The sequence below is a fragment of the Canis lupus genome, chromosome 12, assembly GCF_048164855.1.
Source record: "Canis lupus baileyi chromosome 12, mCanLup2.hap1, whole genome shotgun sequence".
NCBI classification, from domain to species: Eukaryota; Metazoa; Chordata; class Mammalia; order Carnivora; family Canidae; genus Canis; species Canis lupus.
In genome coordinates this window covers 22,009,652-22,030,609 of record NC_132849.1, presented here as the reverse complement: position 1 = coordinate 22,030,609, position 20,958 = coordinate 22,009,652, and the positions used below count along the sequence as shown (strand labels likewise).

The 20,958-nt window shown below is 35.4% G+C and overlaps 1 long non-coding RNA gene across 10 annotated transcripts in view; it reads left to right on the top strand.

The window, feature by feature from the left end:
- The window catches only part of LOC140601279 (uncharacterized), a 62,857-nt gene extending 42,888 nt beyond the window's left edge, over positions 1–19,969 (top strand). For 8 of the 10 annotated variants that reach the window (XR_012004308.1, XR_012004315.1, XR_012004311.1 and 5 more), the window contains 3 exons: positions 6,277–6,345; positions 18,143–18,239; positions 19,657–19,969. This is a non-coding gene — a long non-coding RNA (uncharacterized lncRNA). The remainder of the gene's footprint in view (positions 1–6,276; positions 6,346–18,142; positions 18,240–19,656) is intronic. The other 2 variants (XR_012004309.1, XR_012004314.1) reach the window with 1 other exon arrangement.
- Positions 19,970–20,958: the final 989 nt, after the last annotated feature.

Sequence of the window (20,958 nt, the reverse complement as noted above, 5' to 3'; positions counted from 1 at the left end):
ATTCCCCAAATGAATGAGACCAAATAATGTTTGTCCTTCTCCAATTGACTTACTTCATTCAGCATAATACCCTCCAGTTCCATCCACCTTGAAGCAAATGGTGGGTATTTGTCGTTTCTAATGCCTGAGTAATATTCCATTGTATACATAAACCACATCTTCTTTATCCATTCATCTTTCGATGGACACCGAGGCTCCTTCCACAGTTTGGCTATTGTGGACATTGCTGCTAGAAACATCGGGGTGCAGGTGTCCCGGCGTTTCATTGCATCTGTATCTTTCGGGTAAATCCCCAACAGTGCAATTGCTGGGTCATAGGGCAGTTCTATTTTTAACTGTTTGAGGAACCTCCACACAGTTTTCCAGAGTGGCTACACCAGTTCACATTCCCACCAACAGTGTAAGAGGGTTCCCTTTTCTCCGCATCCTCTCCAACATTTGTGGTTTCCTGCCTTGTTAATTTTCCCCATTCTCACTGGTGTGAGGTGGTATCTCATTGTGGTTTTGATTTGTATTTCCCTGATGGCAAGTGATGCAGAGCATTTTCTCATGTGCATGTTGGCCATGTCTATGTCTTCCTCTGTGAGATTTCTGTTCATGTCTTTTGCCCATTTCAAGATTGGATTGTTTGTTTCTTTGGTGTTGAGTTTAATAAGTTCTTTATATCTTGGAAACTAGCCCTTTATCTGATATGTCATTTGCAAATCTTCTCCCATTCTGTAGGTTGTCTTTTAGTTTTGTTGACTGTATCCTTTGCTGTGCAGAAGCTTTTTATCTTGATTAAGTCCCAATAGTTCATTTTTGGTTTTGTTTCCTTTGCCTTCATAGATGTATCTTGCAAGAAGTTGCTGTGGCTGAGTTAAAAAAGGGTGTTGCCTGTGTTCTCCTCTAGGATTTTGATGGACTCTTACCTCACATTTAGATCTTTCATCCATTTTGAGTTTATCTTTGTGTATGGTGCAAGAGAGTGGTCTAGTTTCATTCTTCTGCATGTGGATGTCCAATTTTCCCAGCACAATTTATTGAAGAGACTGTCTTTCTTCCAATGGATAGTCTTTCCTCCTTTATCGAATATTAGTTGACCATAAAGTTCAGGGTCCACTTCTGGGTTCTCTATTCTGTTCCACTGATCTATGTGTCTGTTTTTGTGCCAGTACCACACTGTCTTGATGACCACAGCTTTTGTAGTACAACCTGAAATCTGGCATTGTGATGCCCCCAGCTATGGTTTTCTTTTTTAAAATTCCCCTGGCTATTCGGGTCTTTTCTGATTCCACACAAATCTTAAAATAATTTGTTCTAACTCTCTGCAGAAAGTCCATGGTATTTTGATAGGGATTGCATTAAACGTGTAAATTGCCCTGGGTAACATTGACATTTTCACAATATTAATTCTGCCAATCCATGAGCATGGAGTATTTTTCCATCTCTTTGTGTCTTCCTCAATTTCTTTCAGAAGTGTTCTATAGTTTTTAGGGTATAGATCCTTTACCTCTTTGATTAGGTTTATTCCTAGGTATCTTATGCTTTTGGGTACAACTGTAAATGGGATTGACTCCTTAATTTCTCTTTCTTCAGTCTCATCGTTAGTGTATAGAAATGCCACTGATTTCTGGGATTGATTGTGTATCATGCCATGCTACCAAATTGCTGTATGAGTTCTAATAATCTTGGGGTGGAGGCTTTTGGGTTTTCTATGTAGAGTATCATGTCATCGGTGAAGAGGGAGAGTTTGACTTCTTCTTTGCCAAGTTGAATGCCTTAATGTCTTTTTGTTGTCTGATTGCTGAGGCTAGGACTTCCAGTACTATGTTGAATAGCAGTGGTGAGTGTGGACATCCCTGTCTTGTTCCTGATCTTAGGGGAAAGGCTCCCAGTGCTTTCCCATTGAGAATGATATTTGCTGTGGGCTTTTCATAGATGGCTTTTAAGATGCGTCCATTTCTTCTAGATTGCCTAATTTATTGGCGTATAGCTGCTCATAATATGTTTTTAAAATCGTTTGTATTTCCTTGGTGTTGGTAGTGATCTCTCCTTTCTCATTCATGATTTTATTAATTTGAGTCTTCTCTCTCTTCTTTTTAATAAGGCTGGCTAATGGTTTATCTATCTTATTAATTCTTTCAAAGAACCAACTCCTGGTTCTGTTGATCTGTTCCACAGTTCTTCTGGTCTCGATTTCGTTGAGTTCTGCTCGAAAATTAATTAACTCTCTTCTTCTGCTGGGTGTAGGATCTATTTGCTGTTTTTGCTCTAGCTCCTTTAAGTGTAAGGTTAGCTTTTGTATTTGAGTTCTTTCCAGAGTTTGAATGGATGTTTGTATTGCGATGTATTTCCCCCTTAGGACTGCTTTTGCTGCATCCCAAAGATTTTGAACGGTTGTATCTTCATTCTCATTAGTTTCCATGAATCTTTTTAATTCTTCCTTAATTTCCTGGTTGACCCTTTCCTCTTTTAGCAGGATGGTCCTTAACCTCCACGTGTTTGAGGTCCTTCCAAACTTCTTGTTGTGATTTGTTTCTAATTTCAAGGCATTATGGTCTGAGAATATGCAGGGGACGATCCCAATCCTTTGGTATCGGTTCAGATGGAATTTGTGACCCAGTATGTGGTCTATTCTGGAGTAAGTTCCATGTGCACTTGAGAAGAATGTGTATTCAGTTGAGTTTGGATGTAAAGTTCTGTAGATATCTGTGAAATCCATCTGGTCCAGTGTATCATTTAAAGCTCTTGTTTTTTTGGAGATGTTGTGCTCAGAAGACCTATCGAGTATAGCAAGAGCTAGATTGAAGTCACCAAGTATAAGTATTATTATCTAAGTATTTCTTCACTTTGGTTATTATTTGATTGATATATTTGGCAGCTCCCACATTCGGGACATATATATTGAGGATTGTTAAGTCCTCTTGTTGGATAGATCCGTTAAGTATGAGATAGTGTCCCTCTTCATCTCTCACTACAGTCTTCGGGGTAAATTTTAGTTTATCTGATATAAGGATGGCTACCACTGCTTTCTTTTGAGGACCATTTGAGTGGTAAATGGTTCTCCAACGTTTTATTTTCAGGTTGTAGGTGTCCTTCTGTCTAAAATGAGTCTCTTGTAGACAGCAAATAGATGGGTCCTGCTTTTTTATCCAGTCTGAAACCCTGCGCCTTTTGATGGGGTCATTAAGCCCGTTCACGTTCAGAGTTACTATTGAAAGGTAAGAGTTTAGTGTCATCATGATGTCTATTAAGTCCTTGTTTTTGTGGATTGTTCCACTGAACTTCTTCTTAAAGGGGAATTTTAAGAGTCCCCCTTAAAATTTCTTGCAGAGCTGGTTTGGAGGTCACATATTCCTTCAGTTCCTGCCTGTCTTGGAAGCTCTTTTTCTCTCCTTCTATTTTGAATGAGAGTCTTGCTGGATAAAGTATTGTTGGTTGCATGTTCTTCTCATTTAGGGCCCTGAATATATCCTGCTAGCCCTTTCTGGCCTGCCAGGTCTCTGTGGAGAGGTCTGCTGTTACCCTAATACTCCTCCCCATAAAAGTCAGGGATTTCTTGTCTCTTGCTGCTGTAGGATCTTCTCTTTATCTTTGGAATTTGCAAGCTTCACTATTAAATGTCGAGGTGCTGAACGGCTTTTATTTTTATTTTATTTTATTTTTATTATTGATTTTAGGGGGGGAATCTCTCTATTTCCTGGATCTGAATGCCTGTTTCCCTTCCCAGATTAGGAAAGTTTTCAACTATGATTTGTTCAATACATATTCTGGCCCTCTGGCCCTTTCTGCGCCCTCAGGAGCCCCAATTAAATGTAGGTTTTCTTCCTCAGGCTGTCGTTTATTTCCCTTCATCTATCTTCATGTTCTTTTAATTGTTTGTCTTTTTCCTCAGTTTCCCTCTTTGCCATCAATTTGTCTTCTATTTCACTCCCTCCTTCTTCCACCTCCTTAACCCTCCCCGTTAGGACTTCTATTTTGGATTGCATTTCATTCAATTGATTTTTTTTTTCATTCAATTGATTTTTAATTTCTGCCTGATTAGATCTAAATTCTGCAGTCATGAAGTCTCTTGAGTTCTTTAGGCTTTTTTCTAGAGCCACCAGTACCTGTATAATAGTGCTTCTGAATTGGCTTTCTGACACTGAATTGTAATCCAGATTTTGTAACTCTGTGGGAGAGAGGACTGTTTCTGATTCTTTCTTCTGAGGTGAGGTTTTCCTTCTAGTCATTTTGCACAGTGCAGAGTGGCCAAAAACAAGTTGTATTGGGAAAAGGAGAAAAAGAGAGGAGAGAAAGAAGGAAAGAAAAGAGAAAAAGAAAAAAGAAAAAAGGAAGAAAAAAAGGAAAAAAGAAAAGAAAAAGAAAGAAAGGAAAAAAAGGATGGTGGAAGCAATCAGAAATCAAAAAGAAAAAAGAAAAACCACGGGGGAGTATCTTCTGATTCTGTATACTGTAAGTCCCTTGACTTCCTCTGGAACTTGTCCTTCTAGTTGGTCTTCTGGGGGAGGGGCCTGTTGTGCTGATTTTCAGGTGTTAGCACTTGGGGGAGCTGCTCTGCCCCCTACCTGGTGCAGGGCTCAGTGGGGGTTGTTTACCCCGTGAGGCCCCTGGAGGAACAGCCTTAGTGGTGGGGCCAGCTCTGCAGCCCTGGAGTCAGCCCCCGCAGTAACTCCGGAGCTCTCGGTCTGCAGGGCCTGGAGGCTCCGGGGCGGGGCCGCTGATCTGCTCAGCTCGGGGCAGGAGTGTCCTTGCTGTCCTGGGCCCTCCCGGCCTCTCCCTTTCCCGGGGGTAGGCCGGATCCTGGGCTGTGTCCCGGCGCCCTGTGCTCCGGAGCCTGCACTGCTGGTTTCGTGCTCTGGCTGCGCAGTCCCCTCCGCGGAGCCCGCCCGAGCCCCTCCGAGCTGCTCCCGCCCCGCAGCCCCCTCCATGGAGCCACCGCCTGAGCCCCCCGAGCTGCTCCGGTCCCACCGTGCACGCTGCAGCCCTTAGGGAGCTCAGCCACGGGGTGTGGGGCTCTCCCCGGGGCGCAAGTGTCTGTTAGTGTCCCAGGGATCCCGAGGGCATCCCCGCCCTCCTGGGTCCTGCTCCAACTCGCTCCGAGCCCCTTTACCCCCGGAAGGTTGGTGCAGCTCCTGCTTCTCTGGGACGGGGCTCTCCTGTCCTGGGGACACTCACCTAGGCCTTAGCCCAGCTCCTTACGGGGCCCCTCCCCCTTGGAGGCCTTTTGTTTCTTTATTTCTTTTTCCCCGTCTTCCTACCTTGTTAGAAGCGCGAACTCTTCTCACTGTAGCATTCCAGCTGTTCTCTCTTTACATCTCAGGCCAAATTCGTAGATTTTCAGGATGATTTGAAGGTTATCTAGGTAAGTTGGTGGGGACAGGTGACTTGGGGACCCTATTCTTCAGCCATCTTGCCCCTCCTCCAAGGACAGGGATTTTAAATGGAACATATGTGGGACACACATCATGAAATCTTAGTGATCAGAATACTGGACAGGATGCAACATTGAAGAAGAGATGGATCTCACAAGCATAAGCTGGTGTGTTAACGGAAGACACAGAATAAGGCATATGACTTATTTAAATTAAAATACCTTTAAACCTAAAGTACCAGATATTTATTGTGATATATACACAAATGAAAATATACTAAATCCTTAGAATAAAAATTGTCGTTGAGTTGCTGTATGTAAGTTGGGAATATGAACAAAATAGTATTAAAAAAGATGTTGCCATCTTCCTTGTATTCATATATGACTGTGTGACATAGGTCTAGGCAATGGAGAAAGGTAGTGGAAAAGCTTCTTAAAAGGAAGCATAGGAATCTATTATGTATTTTTGTGAAACTGAATTAAAATAAACACTGTCAACCTCCAGAAATCTTATAGCTTGTTAATTGTAGTAAACATAGTCCTTTCTGAAACTACAACAAATGAGGTCAGATTGAGATACTTCTCTTAAAGGCTATCCCAGGATCAGGATATAGGAAGAATTGGAATTACTGAGCTCTGCTATTTGATTACACTAAAATTAAAGTTCAGCAGTGGAAAGATCATGAGTTTTGAAGACATAAAGTATGAGTTCAAATCTCATTCTTCTCAATTGCTGTCTATGTAACCCTAAGAAAATTACATAAACTGCTTCTGCTTTAGTGTCTTCATCCATAATATAAGAAAAATATTATATCTTTACAGCTTTGAGATTTAATAGAGATAATGACCTTAAGATGGTTGGCATTTATTCATTAAAATTTACTTTCTTTCCTATTGAACAAATATCTCATTGTATCAAGGGAAACAATTCAAAAAAGCAAGAAAATTGCCTCTGCACCAGGAAAGGGGCCTCCGGTTAGTTATCTAAGGTAAGATTCAGGCTGACAGTGATGCAATGACCCTTTTCAAATCATGCTGTAGAAGTTAAAGCACCATATGTCATCACAGATGGCATATTGGCAGGAGGGAGCTGTGCTATTTCAAATGACAAAATAGAGTAAGAAATTACTTTAAAAGGTTAACAAGAGTATCTAAAATTCTTAAAATGAAATCTAACACGATCATATATAAAATATTTTGATTTGGATTTTAGAAAACAAGCACATAGGATTGAAAAAGGAGGGATTCATTTGAAAAGTTTTGATTCAAAAGGCCAACATTGGTATTGACCATGTTATCAATTCAAACCAACAAAAAGATGCATATGAAGGTTGTGAATTAATCAAAGGTGGCTACACGTCTGTTTCTCTTTGCTCTCATGATCTTATAAAATGACAGTAAAAATAAACACATAAAAACAAATGAGACGGGAGATAGACTGTCAGTGAGAAGTTTTTGCCTATATGTGGATAAAGTCAATCCAGAAAGCTAGAGACCAGTACTCATAGAAGACAACTGCAGTGAATTGGGGAGGTTCTCTGGATAACCAAAAGAATTACAAAAATGTAACACAAAGAGAAGTGAGAATGGTAGCTGTTGAAATGCTGAATATTGAATTACTCTGCCAGTCTAATCCCTACGTTCTTAGTTCTTATCTCACCACCGCCATTTCTTTACCCATTCTCCAAGTGGAAGAAAGGAGAACCACAACATTTTCACAGCATTATCAAATACTGGCTAGTACTTAAAAAAAAAAAAAAAAAAAAAAAAAAAGTAACATCCTAAAAAATAATTAGGACTGTCAAAGTAGACTTTGGACTCCTACAGAAATGTATATCCATACTAGAATTCCACCCAGTCTATAGATAAAGTCTCTGCTTTTGACCTTGAAGTAATTGTTTCCAGCTTCAAACCTAACACAAATTAATTCCAAGAAACTTCAAAAAAATTCCCACTCATGGGAGTGTCAAGAGAAAGAAACATAATTCCATGGACAGAATAGTACAGGTACAAATAAGCAATTATCTTTAAAAATAAATTTAAAAAATCAATGCCATTTCAAAAATCTCTTTATATCATTGTGTCAAAAATCTAATTATGTTTTATGGTGAAATATAGAAAATATTTATTTTAGTAATTATAATAATAAATGGAGGGACACATGGGTGGTACTGTCAGTTAAGCATCTGACTCTTGGTTTTAGCTCAGGTCATGATCTCGGGGTCATGAGATGGGATGTTGGGCTCCATGTTCAGTGTGGGGTCTGCTTGAGATTCTCTCTCTTCCTCTCCCTCTACCCCTCCCACTCATGCTCTATTTCTCTCTAAAATACATAAATAAAGCTTAATAATAATAATAGTAAATGAAAAACATATGAAAACAGTATCCATATTTAAAGAAAAACTACCTAGCACAGTTCTGCTTCAAATAATGGCTACCTCATATCAGACTAATTCTCTTACAAATAAAATTTATATATCTGAACAAAATTTTGAAATCGATCACATGAAGGCATTGGAAAATTTCCAAAACCAGGCAGAAACCAGAAGGCAGTTGATGACTGAATGAGGGGCTATGTAATGGCCAGGAACTGTGTTTTGTGGCTTTTATCCAGAAGGAACTCCCCACATGGTTTGGTTGAGGTTGGCATGAAGTCATGTAACTGCATAACTGCTCATGAACAGAGTTGGAGCTTCCCGAAGAGATGAAAAGTAAAGAAGAGGATATTAGAAAGGAGGAAAATGCAGAAAAGTGAACTCCAAAACCTTTGTATAACCTTACTGAAAAACTTTGAGTTCTGAACTTAAACATATGGGGAAATTTCCAGAACTTCCTAAGGGATGCAAAATCTGAAAGGCTAGAACTAATCAACGACTGGTATAAGGTAAAAAGAAGAAATATTTTTAGGTTAATTCCAGCCAAGTTCATTATTTGTTAGAACAAAATCAACACTTTTCAAAATGTCTAAAGTTTATCAATTCACAATGTCATCTACATAATAAAAATTATTAGACATAAATAGAAACAAAAACATAGTGACCTATGTTCAATAGACAAGGTCAACAATTGAAACTGACACAGAGGGCAGCCCAGGTGGCTCAGCGGTTTAGCGCCGCCTTCAACCCAGGGCGTGATCCTGGAGACCCGGGATCAAGTCCCATGTCAGGCTCCCTGCATGATGCCTGCTTCTCCCTCTGCCTGTGTCTCTGTCCCTCTCTCTCTCACACACACACACACTCTCTCTGTCTCTCATGAATAAATAAAAATCTTTAAAAAAAACTGACACAGAAATAACGCAGATGTTAAAATAAGTGGAAAAAGACTATGATATTGCTTTTGCAAATATGTTGAAGAACCTACAGAAAATTTGTGTAATAATGAATAAACAAATAGGAGATTCCTGCAAAAAAAAGGCAAATATATTTTAAAATAAAGGGAGTTATAGAGTTAAATTTATTAAAATATGAAGTTAAAGTTTTACTGGATGATTTAAATACAGATTAAAATCAGAAGAAAGGTCAGTTAAATGAAGGTAGACCAACAGAAATTATCAAAAAAATAGAGATTTTTTTTTCAATTAGAAGTTTCCAATGACCTGTGTGATTATATAAACCATCTAGTATATGTTGAAATGAAATTAGAGAAAGAAGAAAAAAAGGTAGAAAATATATTTGAAGAATCAATGTCCCCAAACTCCCCAAATTTTTTGATTGGCATAGATTTTACATCCAAGAAATTTAATAAACCCCAACCATTATAAATACAAAGAAAATAACACCTAGGTAGACAGGGTCAAATTTTCAAAATCCAAAAATAAAGAAAATATCATTAAAGCATCCCCAAAGAAGCAATATATTACATTTAGGGGAACTAAAATAAGAAAGGCAGCTACATTTTTTTTAGGAACAATATAAAAGATGAAAATAAAACAAATCTTTATAGTTTGTAAAAAAACAAAACAAAACAAAACAAAAACGTGTTAATTCAAAATTCCAAATCCAGCAGAACTGTCCTTTATATGAAGGCAAAATAAAGGCTTCTTTTGATAAACAAAATAGTATAAATATGCAGCTAGTGGAACTGCACAGCAAATAATGGTGAATAGGTTATTTAAGATAAAGAGAAATAAAACCAGATGGAAACATTGGCATAGGAAGTAATGAGAAGCACTCAAAATGGTATATACAACTCTGTGTTCTGTGGTTTGTAATATGTATATGTATTATACATGAAAACAAGAGCACAAAATACGGGGATTATATCTATCTGTGGCAAGGTTCTTAGATTTTATGTAATAGGGTAAGGGTGTGTTTTTTTAACCTCTAGAGAAATAACTAAAAAATGTAAGAATGCATAGCTACAGAGTCAATAGAAGGAATACACTTGAATAGTAAAAACAAAACAAAACAATGGATTCACCCTAATAAAGGTGAAAAAGAAGGATTAGGTGGAGGAGGATTGGACAAATAGAAAACAAGTAGTAAAATAATAGACCTCAATCCAACAATTTATGTTAATTTTTTGAACTTTTAAGGGTATGAAGACTTAATATAAAAGGCAGAATTAGAATGGATAAAAAAGCTAGAGAAGTATATGCTATTTGCAGGGCCATACTTTGAATTTACAAACTGACAGGATTAAAGCAAAGTAATGAAAAATGAAATGTATCCTGCAATATTAGAAAACTATGATTACAAAAATTGAGGAAAATATTAGGTATCAAAATAAGGAATACTACGACAAATTATAAAGGATAACTATCAGTAAATTTTCCTAGTAAATTCCTAGTAAATTCTCTTAATAACACAACTTAAAAAACAAAAGCTAAAAACCACCTCATAGAACTAAAGGGAATTAGAGATAAATCCAAAATCATAGTTGGAGATTGTAACAAACCCTTTGCTGGGATTAATAAACAGACAAAAAGGCAGCTAGGATATAAAAGAACTAAACAACACTATCAATCACCTGAATCAATTGACTTTTATAAAACACTGCACCCAGTAATTCCAGAATATACATTATGTTCAAGTACACATAGAGTATTAACTAAGGTTGACCACATAAATGGAGATAAAATATATCTCAATAACAGCAAAGATAGAAATATTACAAAGGGTATTTTCTGAAAATAGTATTTTCTGAAAATAGTAAAATAGTTTTAAATTAATATTTATAATAAAGTTTTTAAAAGGCATCATATTTTTGGAAAGTTTAAAATGCAATAGAAAATAGTTTGTGTCTAAAAACAATCACATGAGTCATTATGAAATATTTTGAATCAATTGGTAGTAAAATTACAACATATATCCATTTGTGGAATCCAACTAAAGCAGTGATTAGATGGAAATTTATAGATATAAATTCTTATATTAGAAAAGTAAAGATCTTCTACCTTAAGAAATAAAAAGAAGTAATTTAAATGTAACATAATTAAAACAAAACAATAAAAATAAGAGCATAGAAAACAGAACAGTAACCTAAAAAATAACAAAAGGTTTTTGTAAAAAGATATATTAGCAAAACATATTGAGAGAAAAAGAGCAACAGAGACAGAGAACAAAATTACCAATTCCTGATATAAAAAGAAATATATCAATATTGATCATCCTATAGGCCAAAAAAAACAATGTAGAAAAGAATATCGTTACCACTCTATACCACCTGTGAAAATTCCTTGAAGAACAATTTAACAACTGATATAAAGACATCTTATATCAGTTAAAGAAATTACAGTTTTTATCAGAAGCATCACAAAAAACAGGTTCTTAAGAGTTTACCGTTGAGCTCTCTCATTCCTGGATAATAAAATATCACATTTTTCAGAAAATAGAAAAGAAACTTGAATTCTTTTTATAAAGCCAGCAAACCCTCATATGAAAGCCAAATTGACACATTATAAGAAAAATAATATATCATGACAATAGATTTAAAACTCCTACATATCAAAATATACCCAGCTGTATATATAATGTAAAATAACTTACCACTAAGTGGCATTTGTTCCAAGTGTGGAAGATTGGCTTAAATTTTTAAATCACTTAAAATAATTTACCTATTGAATACAAAGGAGATAGGATTGTTTCAATATATACAGAAAAATCATTTGGCAAAGCTCTGCTTCTATCTATTATTTAAACATCTCAGTAAACTATGAATTGAAGGAAACTTCTGAATATGATAAGACATCCACAAAATACCTAAAGCTAAAATACCTACAGCCATTTTTAAAGGTGGAATATTAAATGCTTCCCCTAAATTCAGGAACAAGGAAGGCTGTGGTGTCCTTTCTCTCTATTTCTGTATAGCCTTGCATTGAGTATACTAGCAATAAGGCCAAAATATAAATAAAATGCATAAAGTTTGAAAAGCAAAAAGTAAAACTATTTCCATTTTCAGAAGGTATGATTAAGGATAAAGAAATCCTTAAGAAATAAACAATTACAAAGAAATTAATTTACTAAGAATGCAGACTACATGGTCAAAAATAAAACTAATTTTTTTTCTATATCGTAGCAACAAATATTGGTAAATAACATAAAAACTAAACTACCTTTTAAAGTAAAAAAAACACTCAATGTATATGAATAAAATTAAAAACATGCAAAATTTTTACAATAAAAACTACAAAATGAGAAAATTTTAATAAAAGAGATATGTTTATTTATTTTTTAATTATTATTATTTTTATTTATTTATGATAGTAACAGAGAGAGAGAGAGAGAGAGAGAGAGGCAGAGACACAGGCAGAGGGAGAATCAGGCTCCATGCACCGGGAGCCCGACGTGGGATTCGATCCCGAGTCTCCAGGATCATGCCCTGGGCCAAAGGCAGGCGCCAAACTGCTGCGCCACCCAGGGATCCCAAGAGATATGTTTAAAATATGAATGTCTCAACATCATCAGGAACTCAGTTCTCCACTAGTTGATCTATAGATCTAATGCCTTCCAAATCATAATTTCAATAAACTGCTCACAGTTTCTGACAAACTTTTTATAAATGTATATGGAAATGTAAAGGATCCAGACAAAACTTTTATTATTTTACACACATAATAGTGTATGTGTGTATTTCTGTGTGTACACACACACACACACACACACCAGCAAAGAAAGAATGGCAAAAAAAAATTGCATAAAATATTAACAATTCTTGAATCTAGGTGGAAGTTATTCTGTGTTATTTTTGCCAGTTTTCTCTGAGTTTAAAATTATACCAAAATAAAAATTGCTAAAAGAAAAATAAATTCTGAGTCAAGCTTCTTTCTACATGCATACTCTCCAAAATTTTTTAACATTTATTTTTCTTTATAGCAGTTTTATAATATGTGTACCTTAAACAATAAAGCTGGTAAATTATTTAGTTTTGATTACTTCTATAACTTAATAAAAATGGTTTCATATTATATTTTGTCACGTAACATTCTGTTCCTGTTAATGTTGAGTTCCCACCTTCCTCATACTTAAATGAGTAAATCATATTTACTTTTCTCCTGTTAACTGACGTTTGAATTCTCCATTCTTTGATAATGATAAACAACACTGCTATGAACTTTCTAAAATATTTCATACTTCACTTTACAAGAATTCTGTACATAATATGCCTTAGAAGAATGTTTGTGGGTCCTAGAGTACGTACTTTATCAGGATTACAAAATAATGCAGTGTTAATTCCTGAAGTTGTGATTCCTTTAGACTCCCATATAACAAAGATGCAAAAATGTCAGGACAGTCAATATATCATTTGTAAGTAACTGACTCTACATTTGAAGTGAATAAAGTTGCATCTTTATTTTTCCTAGTACATAAAAATAACTGGAGTGGATTGACCACAGTGTGAGTCTCAACTTTAAATTTTCAGGAGGTAGTTAGGTATATTAGTACCTAATATAATGTCATGTAGACATTAGGTAATATTTTCATAACCTTAAGAGATGAGTTTATCAGTAAGACTCAAAAAAACTAAATTAAGATAATATTGGTATGTCTATATAGTTTTAAATTACAAATTTCTGTGCATCAAAATAAAATATAAAACCAAAAACTCAGAGAAGTTAATCCATTATACAGAGAAAAGAATTAACTAGTATCAAGAATATATAAAGATAATTTGCAAATCAATAGCTTACATAAGGTAGAGGTTTACTTCTTATCACCTAACATTTAGGGATAAATAGCCAGTTCAGAACCAGTAGAAAGTTTTGCTACATCCATTATTCACCCGCCCATGTCTTTTGTTTGTGTTATTATTGCACTCTCATTACCTTGCATGTTTTCTTACATTGAATGATCAGTCCTGGCTTGGCTCACCAGCACCCATGAAAAGTAGGAGACTGTAAAACAAAAAAATAAGCAATTTTCTTTTATGGAAATGATGTAGAGTTTACACATATCATTTCCATTCAAAATTCTCTGACAAGAACCTGACCACATTGCCACACTCAATTCTTCCACAGAGCATCTATCTCTTTTTCTAAATTTATGTGATAATTCATTATTTAAAATAGAAGGGGAAAATGAAAACTGGTAGGAGATTATCAGTCTTTGTCATGGTGGTGGGCATTCAGGTATCATTTTGTTATTCCTGTATGATATAATATACAGCCTTGTCATGAAAGACATGGGTTCTATAATAAAAATAGTTTTAATTAAATGTACTTGCTTTATAATAATGTACAAAATCAATGATTACCAATTAACGGTACAAGCTTGGAAAGATTACATTTTTCAGTTGTTCAGTTCAGGATTTTCTTTATGCCTACATTATCAAGCTTATTACTTTTATTTTTCATATAGATACTAATGTCTAGTATATTTGATTTATAATCAAGACCTGTTCTCTTATGATGATAATAGCTTTGTCATTTTATCCATTAATTTGTATTTATTTCTGATTTATTAATTTTTTTCAGGAATCTACAAGTTTAAAATTGTAATATCTTACTGATGACTAGGATTTGAACGGCTTGATTTGTCATTATAGAATGACAACCTTTAATCCTAATAATCCTTCTCATATCAAAGTCTAATTTAACTAAAAGTACTACATCTACACTAGTTTCATTCTTATCATATTTTCCTGGAAAATATTTTTCCATTATTTATTTTTATCACTTCCATTATTAGGTTTTATATGTTCCACCTATAAAAGCTTAGCTGAATTTTTTTATATGAAATCTGAGATCTTTCTCTTAAATGAGGGATTAAATGCACTTTAATGCCTTGCAAATAATTATGATTTAATATCATGCATTTTTGTTTTTCCATTGTTTTTTTTTCTTGTTGTAATATCTTCTTTTGTTTCCTCTCATACTAATTTCATCTTTATTTTCATTATTTTAATGGCTACTTTAATTTTTTACCATGTTTGCAACAAAGTAACATTAATCAGTATTTAAATCTTCTCACAACTGATACATGGATCTCAGAAGAATATTTTTATTGACTTCTTCCTGAGTTGTTTGCTCTTCTCAAGCAAGTCTTATTTTTTAGTGTCATAAACTTAACTGTCATTATTTCACACAAAAATTTGTTAGATTTATGTCAACATTTACTAGCTAATTTGCTAATATTTTTCATTGCATCTTATACATTTTTATTGAACTTTTTACTGGAAATAATAAATTTAAATGGGAAATAATAATTTTCTTGAAATATGTACATTAGAAATTCCTTTAGTAAATAAAAGAAATATATCACCATTTGTCATGAAATATAGTTTTATTCAACAAAGAATCTTAAGTTGAAATTCTGCTTATCTATTTGAAGATTTTTTTTACTTTTTTCTAACTTTTTTGTTGCTGATGTGATATCTACTGTCAGCATAAATACTAATCCTCAGTTGGCGGTCCATCTTTAAACTTTTTAAAAATCTCTGATTTTTGGGGCACTTGAGTGTGTCAGTTGGTTAAGCATCTGACGACATTGACTCAGGTCACGGAGCCCTTTGTCATTCAGCCCCGAGTTTTTCAGTCCAAGTCTGGCTACTTGCTCAGTGGGAAGTCTGCTTGTCTCTTTCCCCTTTCTCCTCCCCCTGCTCATGTTTTTTCTCTCTCTCTCAAATAAAATCTTAAAGAAAAATCTCTTCATTTTTGGTGTTTTACAGTTTTGATTACATTGTGTCTCTTCGTGGCTTGTGGTTTTCAGTACATTTATCTTGTTTCATGTTGTGTTTTTCTGATTGTATGGATTTATAGAATTCATTCCTTCTAAAAATATTTATTCATAAACTCTTAGAGTATTAACTCCTCATTCTCATTCTCAAGATATTCTCTGAATCTCTGACTATATGTGTATGCATATGTGATAAGCAGATTTCTAAGACAGTACCCAAATCCTGTTTTTTAAGTCTTGTTTAATACTCTCTAATTAAGTATGCACTGATTATAATACTTTGCATCTAACCAGTAGAAAACAATAAAGGCGATGGGACATCACTTCTATGATGCAGTTTCAAAAGATTTTGAATTTCATCTTGTTAGCTGACTGTCCCTGTTTTCTTCCACATTTTGATGAAGCAAGCTGCCTTACTGGAGAGGGTCAATGGGAAGGAAATTAAAAGAAAACTCTGACCAATGGCCAGTGAGGAACTGAAGCTCTCAGTCTAACAACCTATATCCTGCCAACAAGCAATCACAAGAGAAATAATTCACAAGTTAGAAAACTGTTTAATAAAGCAAAAATATCAAACATTTATCTTTTATTACCAATGGTACTTCATGGTAACTAAATAATAAATCAAGAAAAATAATTACAGATGTACATTATCCAGTAAATGAATAAGGTATGTAAAAAATTTAATAAAATCCTCTTTAGCTTTTAACAACATAATGGAGTTAAGCAGTAATCATCAATGGCAGCTACTATTACTGTAGTAATTATGTATCACCCCAAATAATTGAAAAGACTTATAATGGCCTACCCTGGTGAACTTAATTAAGGCTTTAATAGAGATAAGGAATTCAATATACCAGGAGAAAGAAAGCCTAGGCACACTTTCAGGTGTGGGCTTCCATGTCCTTTCTCAGGTATACCAGATTCATTTCTTTAGATTACAAACCAAGGTATATGTGAGATAATTTGGTCTCAGGAAAACTCAGCCACATGTTTACTGAGGGATCTTCTATACTTCCTTGGTTACAAAGCCAAAATCAAGCTGTGTAACCAGATAAATCAGGTCACAGATCATCAATATATACACTTTCAATTATCATGTAGATCAACTATCATGTGGATAAACTGGCACAGAGCCCTTCTAGGTGAGTGTTAGGGCAGTAAACAGTTCAACTGTTTAGCTAGTGAGGGCATTTCAACTAGCTAGGACATTTCCTTCTTATCTTGACCAATGGTCATTAGTATGGCCCCAGACATCCCTGGAGATAAATATAGATGAGAGCTACTGCAAAAGGACATAAAAGTTAATGGCGATGTAATGAATCTATTTGGATCCTAAATAAAACAAGCTATAAACATATTAAACATTTGAGATATTTTGAACACTGGTTGGATATGTATTGGTTTTAAGGAATTATTATTTTTCTTGTTGTGTTACTAGTATGGTTGATATTTTCAAATGTCCTTATAGAAGAGTTAAAGATAAAATTATATGACATTTAAGATTTAAAAAATAGTAATCTAGTTTCAATCTCAGAGCATATGGTAGGTTTGCAGTGCTAGGGAGCCTATATAACTTTTCATACAACACAGTGAAAGTGAAAGGAGGAGCTTTTAGGAATTTTTCTGGGACAACATGCATAAATATAGTATGTCTCTGCTAAAACAGAAGGTATGGTGGCCCTACCCACTATATATCTATGTGGATGGCCTTAAATAGAATACCTTGTATATAAGTCAATAAATTTATATTGATTTATCTAGATTTAATTAGAATATTTATGACAGGGACAATTTAAGAGAAAGTGATTCTTCTGACTGCTATACAGAAACCAAAAAATTGGGAGAGAAAAAATGAAATATTATGTTATGCTGATTATTTGATCACCCAATATATTCAGTACTGCTTAGAAATAAAAATGTACTCCATAACTACCAAATTAAGTCTTGTTTCATTCTCTTGAAAAGCCATTATTGCTATGAAATCTCACTTAGTTTATTTAACATGTTGGCTCACTGTGGTAGCTTCCTCATATTTTTAATATTGTTATTTAATCATCCTGGAATAGGAAGTCCTGCAGGATTTCTTCTGGAGAGTTCTGTATAAAACAAATAATATTGTTCAGGAGATACTCTCTACTAGATATTATACTGGGGGTTACTAGTTCAGCTCTTCAGAGAGAAGTATGGTTAGTTATGATAAGAAGTTCAAGATAGGTTCAAGATAGTTCAAGTTCAAGATATTTGTGTGAAAATAAGTCCATTGCTGTTATCCATGTTATTACATTAAATTGTATCTAAAAGTCACATTGAACTTACTACATTGAATTATATCTAAAAGTCACATATAGAACTCTATTATCACTATCCTTAATGTTGAAAAAAAACCCTTAAATTTCTCAATTTAAAAAAATTTAATAAAAATAACATATTTAGGCTACTTTATACTTTGTGAGGTACTTTCACATGCTGCTGAGTGTTCCTGATGATTACTGTTCTGCTGAATATTTAAATTTAACTTGTTATATAAGTGGGAATATTTAGTGCAAATATGTGTAAATCTTACAATGACTTTATCATAATTTAATATCTATTATACTTTTAGGAAATGTTGTCATTTTTTTTTTCTTTTCTTTTCTTTTTTAAATATGGAGTTTACTTATTTTTCTCTCAGCTTTTGAAGTTGCTGATCACATGATCGGGCCCTCCGGCCACAAAAAAGAGTACATGACGCAGGCTATCTGGTCAATTATAGTTCTCCATCCCACAAGGTAAGATCATTGGTGTAGAAGGATAAATCCTGATTTATCCTATCTATGAAGGATAAATCACAGTGATTATTTTTTCAGGGAAGACTTTGGTCTCTGGAAGAGTGAGATTCTTCTTTTGATTTTGATGTGATGAGAGTTGAGGAACATGCAAATCATCATTGTTACCCTATGTGAAGAAATTATCTAAGAATGAAACCTAAAAAAGAAAGCCAATTACCAATGATAAACAAGAGGAGAACTTGGGTAGCTCAGTCAGTTAAGCATCTGCCTTCAGCTCAGGTCATGACCCCAGGATCCTGGGATTGAGCCCTGCATCAGGCTTCCTACTCAGTGGGGAGTCTGCTTCTCCCTCTCCCTCTCCCTCTGCCTGCTGCTCCTTCTGCTTCTACTCTCTCTCTCTCTCATAAAATACTGTCAGTTTTGGAGTGCCTGGGTGGCTTTATCACTTAACAATCTCTCTCTCCCTCTTTTTTTTTTAAGATTTTATTTATTTATTCATGAGAGATACAGAGACATAGGCAAAGGGAGAAGCAGTCTCCCTGTGGGGATCCCAATATGGGACTCGATCCCAGGATCCTGGGATCACGCTCTGAGCCAACAACAGATGCTCAACCACTGAGCCACCCAGGTGCCCCAAGAGTCTGACTCTTGATTTTGGCTCAGGTCATGATCTCAGAGTCCTGAGAATGGTTCCACACTGGGCATGGAGCCTGCTTAAGATTCTTTTTCTCCCTCTCCCTCCCTACTTGCTCACTCTCTCTCTTTCAAAAAAAAAAAAAAAAAAAAAAAAGTCAGTGTTAGTTTTGCCACAGAAACCTGGCAGACTCCTTAAGCCACCTATCGACTTCATTAGTTGTGTTAATAAACTTTTGTGTTTAAGTTGGTTTGGGTTTAAATTCTACAATCTCTGAGACCTGACTGATTCGTTGAACATGAGGAAGTTCAGCTCATTTCTGAGACAGACTTCTAGTGCACTTGCTCATGAACATAACTATTCTGATATTGACATTTTGCAGGTTTTCTCTATCAGCACTGTTTGATTTTATTACTCATCTGATAGAGCTGCTACATTACCATTTTCTAAAGCAAAGACCATTGGTGTTCCTTGGTAAATCTGGGCTCAAAATAATACTCATGCCTTAAACCTCAAAATCTATCTTTCCAAACCATTATTTTCTTTCCTTCTCAGCCATCTTTATCCTATAAGGACCTGCCCACCTTTGTTTTACAGTGACAGAAAGACTCTAAAATGCTCCCCACCATGATCCATACATCTTGGCATTAATTCCTTTATATAACCTATAGTCCTTAACTGTGGGTGGTACCTGTGACTTCTAACTAGTAGAATATATCAAAGGGGATGAGGTATCACTTTTGTGATTACATTACTTTATATAAGATTCTGTTTTGCTCTCAGACTCATGTTACAGACTCCCAACTGTCTAATTGAAGTAAGCAGTCATGTTGGAGAAGTCCATGTGATACGGAATTTCACCAGCCTCTAAGAGCCTCTAGCCAGCAGCCACGAAAAAGGTGAGGCCTTCCGTCCTACAGTTGTGAGGAAATGAATCCTGTCAACAGTCAAGTGAGCTCAGAAGTGGATTCTTCCCAAATTGAGCCACCAGTTGAGAATGCAGCACTTTGCAACATTCTGAGAACCTAAGCGGAGGAACCTATAGTCCTGACTTGCCGAAACTCTGAGATAAAAGTGCATTGTTTTAAGCTTGCAAGTTTGTTGTAATGTTGTTACCCAGCAATATATAATGTACTCCCCATAAAAAAATGTCATTTCAACCCAAGTTTCAGTTAATAATATACTTAATGACCTTTACTGATGCACTAACCTTTCTTATGCCAGCTTTAAATTCTTGTCTATTCATCTCTCTTCTCCTAGAAAACAATGTATATTTTCAAGAACAAGGATTATATCTTCTACTTATTCATTGGCAACAAACTCTGAAATGCTAGACAGTTTTATACAATAATGAGGTTTTGCACGTTTCTGCTGTGAATCATTGTTTCACGTGTCCTGGCAGGTCCTTTTGGCTACTAAAGAAATGAAACAGCTTCATCATAAAAGAAAATACTACTTTTTTGATTCTTAGTTTAAAAAGTAAAACTCCAGATGTTTCATGAGAAACTTTAACTAAGTTACAACTGTACAAAGTTACAACTTCGCTGTACAACAGGTGTGGTAACAGAATTCTAAAATGAAACTCAAGGACCTATTCACTTGTGTAACTCTTCCCCAGAGGGGAGGGTGATATGTGAATATAAAGGGACATCCCATCTGCGATTAGGTTATTTTATTTGGCAAAAGTGTTTTGTTTTGTTTTGTTTTGTTTTGTTTTTCTAACAGGGAGACTATCCTACATGGTCTAATAGAATGATCCCTATGATAGGCAGAACTCCAGAGTGACCCCAGCCTGGCATGAGGGCAGCAAAAAGGATGGGGACAGGGTTGACAGCAAGGGCCTGAGGCATCTCAGCGCAGGATGGAAACAGGCTGGTACTCAGCTTGGACCACTTCCCAGCGCATCAGCCCAACCTCCCAAGAACTCACAGCCCTTGTGGGAGGGGACAAAGAGTCCTCAGATGAGCTACCCTTGGATGCCCTGCCTACAGAAGCCCTGTGTTCCTCAAGCCCAGACGGGCTATGCGGTGCACTGGAGCATTTATGAAAGTTTGCTTAAAGCCAAATATCAAAGATCAAGGCCCC